Source organism: Palaemon carinicauda, chromosome 19, assembly GCF_036898095.1.
Source record: "Palaemon carinicauda isolate YSFRI2023 chromosome 19, ASM3689809v2, whole genome shotgun sequence".
NCBI lineage: Eukaryota > Metazoa > Arthropoda > Malacostraca > Decapoda > Palaemonidae > Palaemon > Palaemon carinicauda.
In genome coordinates, this window is record NC_090743.1 from 80,314,149 (window position 1) to 80,321,648 (window position 7,500).

The 7,500-nt window shown below is 45.0% G+C and overlaps 1 protein-coding gene across 1 annotated transcript in view; it reads left to right on the plus strand.

The window, feature by feature from the left end:
* Positions 1-7,500, plus strand: part of LOC137658278 (zwei Ig domain protein zig-8-like) — a 400,234-nt gene that overhangs the window by 205,065 nt on the left and 187,669 nt on the right. The window lies entirely within an intron of this gene.

The window sequence follows — 7,500 nt, forward strand, 5'->3', positions numbered from 1 at the left end:
CCAATAAAAAAGGTCTAAAATGAAAAGATAAATTAGTTTTTTTTTTATATAAATTGTGAGCAATGCTACGAAGAAACCTAAGAACTGGGGTGATGTCATACTTTTCTACCAAATCTTTCAGTCGTTGATTGATATTCTCATACTTTTTCTCCATCGGTGGCAAAGCAATTACAGCATTCGCTTGATCAATAATGAGTTCATTACCAGCTTGCTCTTTACGCAATGGGTCTACAAGTCGACACAGAGTTGGGTGTGTAATGGACACCCGTAGGTCGAAGGCTCTGTGCCAGCCTTCTATCGAGTTGTTGGAGCGAGATAAATTTTGTAAGACTCTTTCGTGAACATTCCAAAGTTCTTGAGGAAAAACGGGCAGTCGTCTTCGTCCTCGCTGCACATTTCCAATCCATGTAGCCTCAAAATAGGTTAGAGTGTCTTCCAGGATGTTGTTCGTTTCCTCGTCCAGTGATGACACAAATTGTTCAGACGTGTCGCTAACATCTTGTAAAGTGTACCCACCATGTGTCACACGATCGTACATAGTAACGACATTTCATTTTGGGTATATATTATGCTTATATGTTCGCTCTCCCCTCGCACTAAAAGGAACCTGAAATAACATGTATGTTTTTCTCACCGTTAACTGTTAACCGATGCGGTGTCGGTTGAACAGGATATTTCCTGTTGCATTTAACCTGAAATAATGTGTCTTTTGTCTCACTGTTAACTGTTAACCGATGCGGTGTCGGTTGAACAGGAAATTTCCTGTTGCGTTGAGTTTTTGTATATAAAGGAGAGTGTTCTGTAATAAACTGACTCAGTTGCTTTCATCCTGTCTTTGAGTCACAACCTTCTCTCGGCTCGTCACAAAAGAAACAAATGCAAGCGCTTGGAGTGATTTAATCAGCATTGCATTTTTGGGACTTTCAGTATATCAACTGGCAAGTCCTTGGGCTTGAAATTCTCGCCACATACATTACCCAAAGTGGAACAAACAACCACTGATTTGACTATGTGGAAAGTGTCTTTTGACAGAATTCATCGCTGCTTTTTCAAAGTCGCATCAGCGAGGCGGGGTTTAAATTTCTTTCGTTCTTGAGGAAAGTCCAAATTGCATCGTAGGTTACTTCGTTCTTATGCTTTGTGATGTGACGGGTCGAGAGAGGGTTGTGAACTCAAAGGCAGGATGCAATCAACTGAGTACTATATTAAAGAACACTCTCCTTTATTACAAAACTTCAAGGCAACAGGAAAATACATGTTCGAGGAAATGACAATGTTACAGAGGAAAACCGGAGACATGATTATTCACGTTCTTTTTAGTGCGAGGGAAGAGCGCAGATACAAGCATAATATATAAAAAATAATTTATGTACGATCATGTGACACACGGTTGGTACATGGCTCCCCCCCGAGAAATGACATACTGTACATGTTAAATAGGGCGCCCTGATCTAGAGAGGCGAACTGTAGGCGGGTCATCTGGCAGAAGATAAGCAGGTTTTAGACGATCAATGGAGACCCAGTCTTCTTTACCACGAATGTTTAGTAGGAATGCTTTCGGACTGCGTTGGATCACAAGGAAAGGGCCCGTGTAAGGGGGCGTTAGTGGTGGCTTGCTGGTGTCGTTGCGCAGGAAGACGTGCGTTGCAGAGTGCAAGTCCGTTGGTATGTGATGCTTCGCTGGGGGCTTGTAAGTCTGGCGGCACGGAGTAAATTTTCCCACGACGTGACGTATGCGCTGGAGATCGTCGGAGGAGGTTGTAGAAGGAAAAAATTCGGCAGGGACGACCAACGGGTCGCCATACACCATTTCAGCTGCCGAGACATCGAGGGCATCTTTGGGAGTGGTCCTTAGTCCCAGGAGGACCCAGGGAAGCTGAGTAAACCAGTTGCAATCCTTGCAGCGGGACATCAAAGCTGCTTTGAGGGTGCGATGAAAACGTTCAACCATTCCATTGGCAGCGGGGTTGTAGGCCGTTGTCTGATGTAGGGTGATGCCCAGAAGATTCGCTAATGATGTCCACAATTGAGAGGTGAAAGTGGTTCCCCTGTCAGAAGTAATATGCTCAGGGATACCGAATCTTGAAATCCATCCAGAGAGTAAGGCAGATGTACATGAGGCGGACGTTGCAGTTTCCATGGGAATGGCTTCAGGCCAACGAGTGGAGCGGTCGATGACGGTAAACAGGTAACGATGTCCTTGTGATGTGGGTAGGGGGCCTAAAATGTCGACGTGAATGTGTGCGAAACGACGCTGAGGTTGAGGAAAGGTGCCCACTCCTGAATCCGTGTGTCGATGTAATTTGGAAGTTTGGCAAGAAGTACAGGCGCGGACCCAATCCTTAGCATCCTTAGAAATGCCGTGCCAAATGAACTTTGCCTTCAGCAGCTGTGCAGTAGAACGGCACGAGGGATGTGAAAGGCCGTGAATGAAATCAAACACCTGTCGGCGCATGGGAGCAGGAATCCAAGGTCGCGGTCTACCAGTACTGACGTCACAGAGGAGGGTGGTGTTGGAGTCTTCAAGGGGAAAGTCTTCCCAACAGAGGGATGTGCAGGATGTCCTACATGCTTGATACTCTGGATCCTGTCGTTGGGCTTCAGCCAGGGCGTTATAATCCAATCCCAGTTGAACGGCAGCCAACGTGTTTCTTGACAGGACATCGGCAACGGGATTCATTTTCCCAGGGATGTATTGAAGGGTGCAATTGTATTCAGCCACGGCGGAGAGATGTCGGCGTTGACGGGCGTCAGACTGTCGAGTGAAGGCGTGCACCAGAAGCATGTGGTCTGTGCGAATGACGAAGGGCGTACCTTCTAAGAAATGGCGAAAGTGACGGACAGCCAAGTGCACCGCCAGCAATTCTCGATCGAAGGTAGAATAACCCGATTCTGCCTTGGACAGTTTTCTGCTGAAGAAGGCCAATGGGCGGGGCGAGCCGTTGACCACCTGCTCGAGTACTGCACCAATAGCGACGTCGCTGGCATCGGTGGAGAGAAGGAGAGGGGCGTGTGGGATAGGAAAAGTGAGAGCCGAAGCAGTTGATAGGGCCTTATTTGCAATGCAGAAGGCTGCTTCTTGAAGGGGACCCCACTTCAGGTCCTTTGGCTTGCCCTTGAGGGAGGCGTAGAGGGGAGCAAGAGTGGCGGCAATGGCTGGCAGAAAACGGTGATAATAGTTGATCATGCCCAAGAATTCCTGCAGAGCTTTGACGGTCGAGGGCGCGGGGAAGTTCTGAACGGCTGCTACCTTCTCAGGGAGGGGATGGACTCCTTCAGGAGTGATACGGTGCCCTAAGAACGACACTTCGTTGGCGCCAAAGGTACACATGTCGTACCGGACTACAAGGCCGTTTTGTTGCAGGCGGTCGAGCACAATGCGCAGGTGACGGAGGTGTTCCTCTTTTGAGGAGGAGAACACAAGTATGTCGTCCACATAACATACACAGAAAGGGAGGTCCCCTAAGATGCCATCCATGAGACGTGGAAACGTGGCCCCAGCATTACGAAGGCCAAAACAGGAGTAATTGAAGGTGTATGTACCAAACGAAGTGGTGATGGCGGTCTTAGGGATGTCTTCTGGGTTCATAGGCACCTGATAATATCCCTTCAGGAGGTCGAGCGTAGAGAAAATCTTCGCTTTGTGCAGGTAGGAGGTCACGTCGGTAATGTTTGGGAGGGGGTAGTGATCCGGTTCTGTTTGCATGTTCAGGCGCCTGTAATCCCCGCACGGACGGAGGGAGCCGTCTTTCTTCAGAACAATGTGTAAGGGTGACGACCATGGGCTGGAGGCCTTTTGGCAAAGGCCCATTTCCTCCATTTCGGCGAACGTCTGTTTGGCGGCTGCCAATCGTTCCGGTGCCAGACGTCTGAAATTTGCGAAGACTGGGGGTCCCGTCGTCTTGATATGGTGATAAATACCGTGCTTGCCAGGAACCGTTGGCGTTTGGCGAAGTTCTGGACGGAAAACTTCTGGGTACGACGTGAGGAGGTGGGCGTAGGCATATGTGGGTGCGCTGATGTGGAGAGCGAGGTTAGAGGGGGCGGGTTGAAGAGGTGTCGACAAGTACGAGTCTACGTTGACCAATCCTCGGTTGGCGACATCGACCAGAAGGTGGAAATGAGAGAGGAAATCCGCACCGAGGATTGGCATTGTGACGTCAGCAACGAGAAAACTTCCAATTGAATTTACCGTTTCCGAACGATAATGTGAGGTTCTCATAACCGTAGGTGGGTATCGCAGATCCGTTGGCAGCTACCAAGCGGACGTCGGCAGATGTAGACAGACTACGTCGCGCCTTGAAGAGTTTCCTTGGCAAAAGAGAACGACAAGCACCCGTGTCTACCAAAAATCGCACGCCCGTTCCTGCATCCTGTAAAAAGAAAAGATTAGAAACACGGGAGGCCACCGCCACGAGCGATGGCCTACTTACACGTTTTTTGGCCACTGACAATCCTTGGCACATTTCTTCACGGTTGCCCCGAATCTGAAGTGGTAGTAGCAAAACTGCGGCGGATGGGAGGTAGTAAGTGGCTGTAGAAGTCGTTCGTTGGGGCGCGAGCGATTGGTGGGTGGTGGGCGGCTTTGTCGTTGCTTCGGCATGTCACGGGGTAGGCGTGTATGTCCTACGGCATTCATGTCAGCTTCGGTTGACGTTGAATAGGCATCCTCTTCGTCAGGGGTGGAGGCGTTGATGGAGGTCTTGAAGTGGCTGTCCATAAGGGCGTCGGCTTTGGTCATCAAGTCCTTTATGGGTAAACTATCGACATCGGGTATGGCAGCGCATATAGGTCCGGGTAAACGGCGTATCCAAAGGGCACGAAGTAGGTTCACCTCACGAGGAGAGCCGTCTGCGGCAGGTTGAAGGCGAGCGATACTGGTCATTTCCCTGAGGGCAAGCAAAGCCCTTTGGTCCCCCAACGGTTGTTGCGAGAGCTGAAAAAGCTTTGCTATACGGGCGGCTGGCGACGGCGAGTACTGCTGCAGAAGGTATGTTTTGAGGGCGTCATACGCTATTGGGGTGTCTCCTTGTTCACAAAGCCAGTCGGATATTTCTGGGAAGGTGTCCTCGGGTATCGCCGCGAGAACATAATCTGCTTTGGTGGTTGAGCGAGTCACGCCCCTGACGCGAAACTGGACTTCTGCGCGCTGAAACCAAGCAAACGCCTCTTCGCTGGCAAACGATGAAAGTTTGAATGGAGCGGCCGCAGCACCAACTGCCGTAGAGTCTGCCATAGTACCATCGATGGAGGGGCGAGGGGGTGGGGGTGGAAGGCGGTGGGAGTGAGTCGACTTCCGGGGTCACCAATGTGACAGGCCGAGAGAGGGTTGTGAACTCAAAGGCAGGATGCAATCAACTGAGTACTATATTAAAGAACACTCTTCTTTATATACAAAACCTCAAGGCAACAGGAAAATACATGTTCGAGGAAATGACAATGTTACAGGGGAAAACCGGAGACATGATTATTCACGTTCTTTTTAGTGCGAGGGAAGAGCGCAGATACAAGCATAATATATACAAAATAATTTTTGTACGATCGTGTGACACACGGTTGATACAGTGACACAGAACACCAATGGCACTGTTCTTGATTCATTCATCTATTATGTCGTTTTTCATCTTCAAGGACTCATTGCACTGTTTCTTCTTTTCATATCGCCAGTATGTGTAGGTTTCACTTGTTCTGTTGATTACATACGCATGACCTTCGTGGAGTAGTTTTCTGCCTCCTCTTGAATTCGTGTGAACTCCATTTCAATGGGCATATGTAAAAAGAAAATAAAAAAAAAAGAATGAGAAAAGAAAGAAAATATATCAACTTATCATACAAAACGATTTTCAGTGATATTTTCAGATAATTACAACAAATAGTAAAAATCTGTGAAAAAGGTAAATTTTTTTTTAACACTAAAATAAAAGCTTTGTGGAATAATTCCACACGACACACACTGTTTCCTCGTAGGAAAGAAGGTAGAGTATTGAAATCCTACTAGACTGACCGCTGTGTTCGTTGGAGTTTCAAATATACCCAACTTGGCAGTGACGACAGACAACCGATAAATAATTGAGAAGGTAGGGTAGTCAAGTTTGTTGCCACTCCTGCTAGACTGGCGAATGTGCTCATTGGAATTTCCAATATACCCAACCTGGCAGTCAAGGAAAACAACTGGTAAACTATTGATGAGTGTAAGATCAGTTAAGAGCCAACTGAATATATATATATATATATATATATATATATATATATATATTATATATATATATATATTATATATATATGTATATATATATATATATATATATATATATATATATATATATATATATATAGCCGTTTCAACATGTAAATGACAAAGGAAAAGCTCAGTTAAAAAACAAGTTTTAACATTATTAATTATAAACTTCATATAAAGAAACTGTAGGCAAACTGTCAATAGTCAATAGACAACCTGTCCGTAGGCAAACTGTCCGGGTGCCATATATATATATATATATATATATATATATATATATATATATATATGTATATATATATATATATATATATATATATATATATATATATATTCGTGGCCGAATGGGTTAGTCACTGTCTATATAAGCTTGCCGACCAGGGTTCGATTCCCGGCCGGAGCCAAGCTCTTGTCTTTGTGAGATTTCGCCTGGGGCTCTGATCCCGAGGTCGTTAAGAGAATCCAGACATTAATATATCAAAAAATATATGGCTTATTTGAATATGAAAAACACGTAAAAATGTGCAAAATTTATCATATATATATATATATATATATATATATATATATATATATATATATATATATATAATTTATATATATAGTATATGTATATTTATATATTTAGACATAGATATATGTATATATATATATATATATATATATATATATATATATATATATATATATATATATATTCACTCACTCACTAAATCCCGTCCGGAATTCTCCGGGTTGGGTCCTGCATCTGATATCGCCATTCTCTCCAGAGACTCCTATCCAATGCCATCTGTGCCAGCTGCTGAAATGTCTCGCCTCTATTTGCTTTCTTGAAGGTTTTCACCCATGTATCTCTTGGTCGTCCTCTCGGTCTGTTTCCGGCCACTTGACCATGAAGCACTATCTTTGGCCATCTGTCCTGTTCCATCCTCTGTACATGCCCATACCATCTCCTCTGAATATCTTCCACTCCAATCAGAATTGTCTCCTCAACACCAGCCATTTCTCTCGCTCTCTCGTTCGTAACTCTGTCCTCCCATCTTACACCACAGATTCTTCTCAGACATTTCATTTCAAAGGCTAATAACTTTGTCTCTTCTCTCTTCTTCAGTATCCAACATTCAGCACCGTACATCACTGTGGGGATTACTATTGCTCTTAATAGCCTAATTTTCAACTTAATGGATATATTTCTATCTTTCCAGATTCTTCTTAGTTTATGTATATAAAGTATATATAAAGTATATATATATATATATATA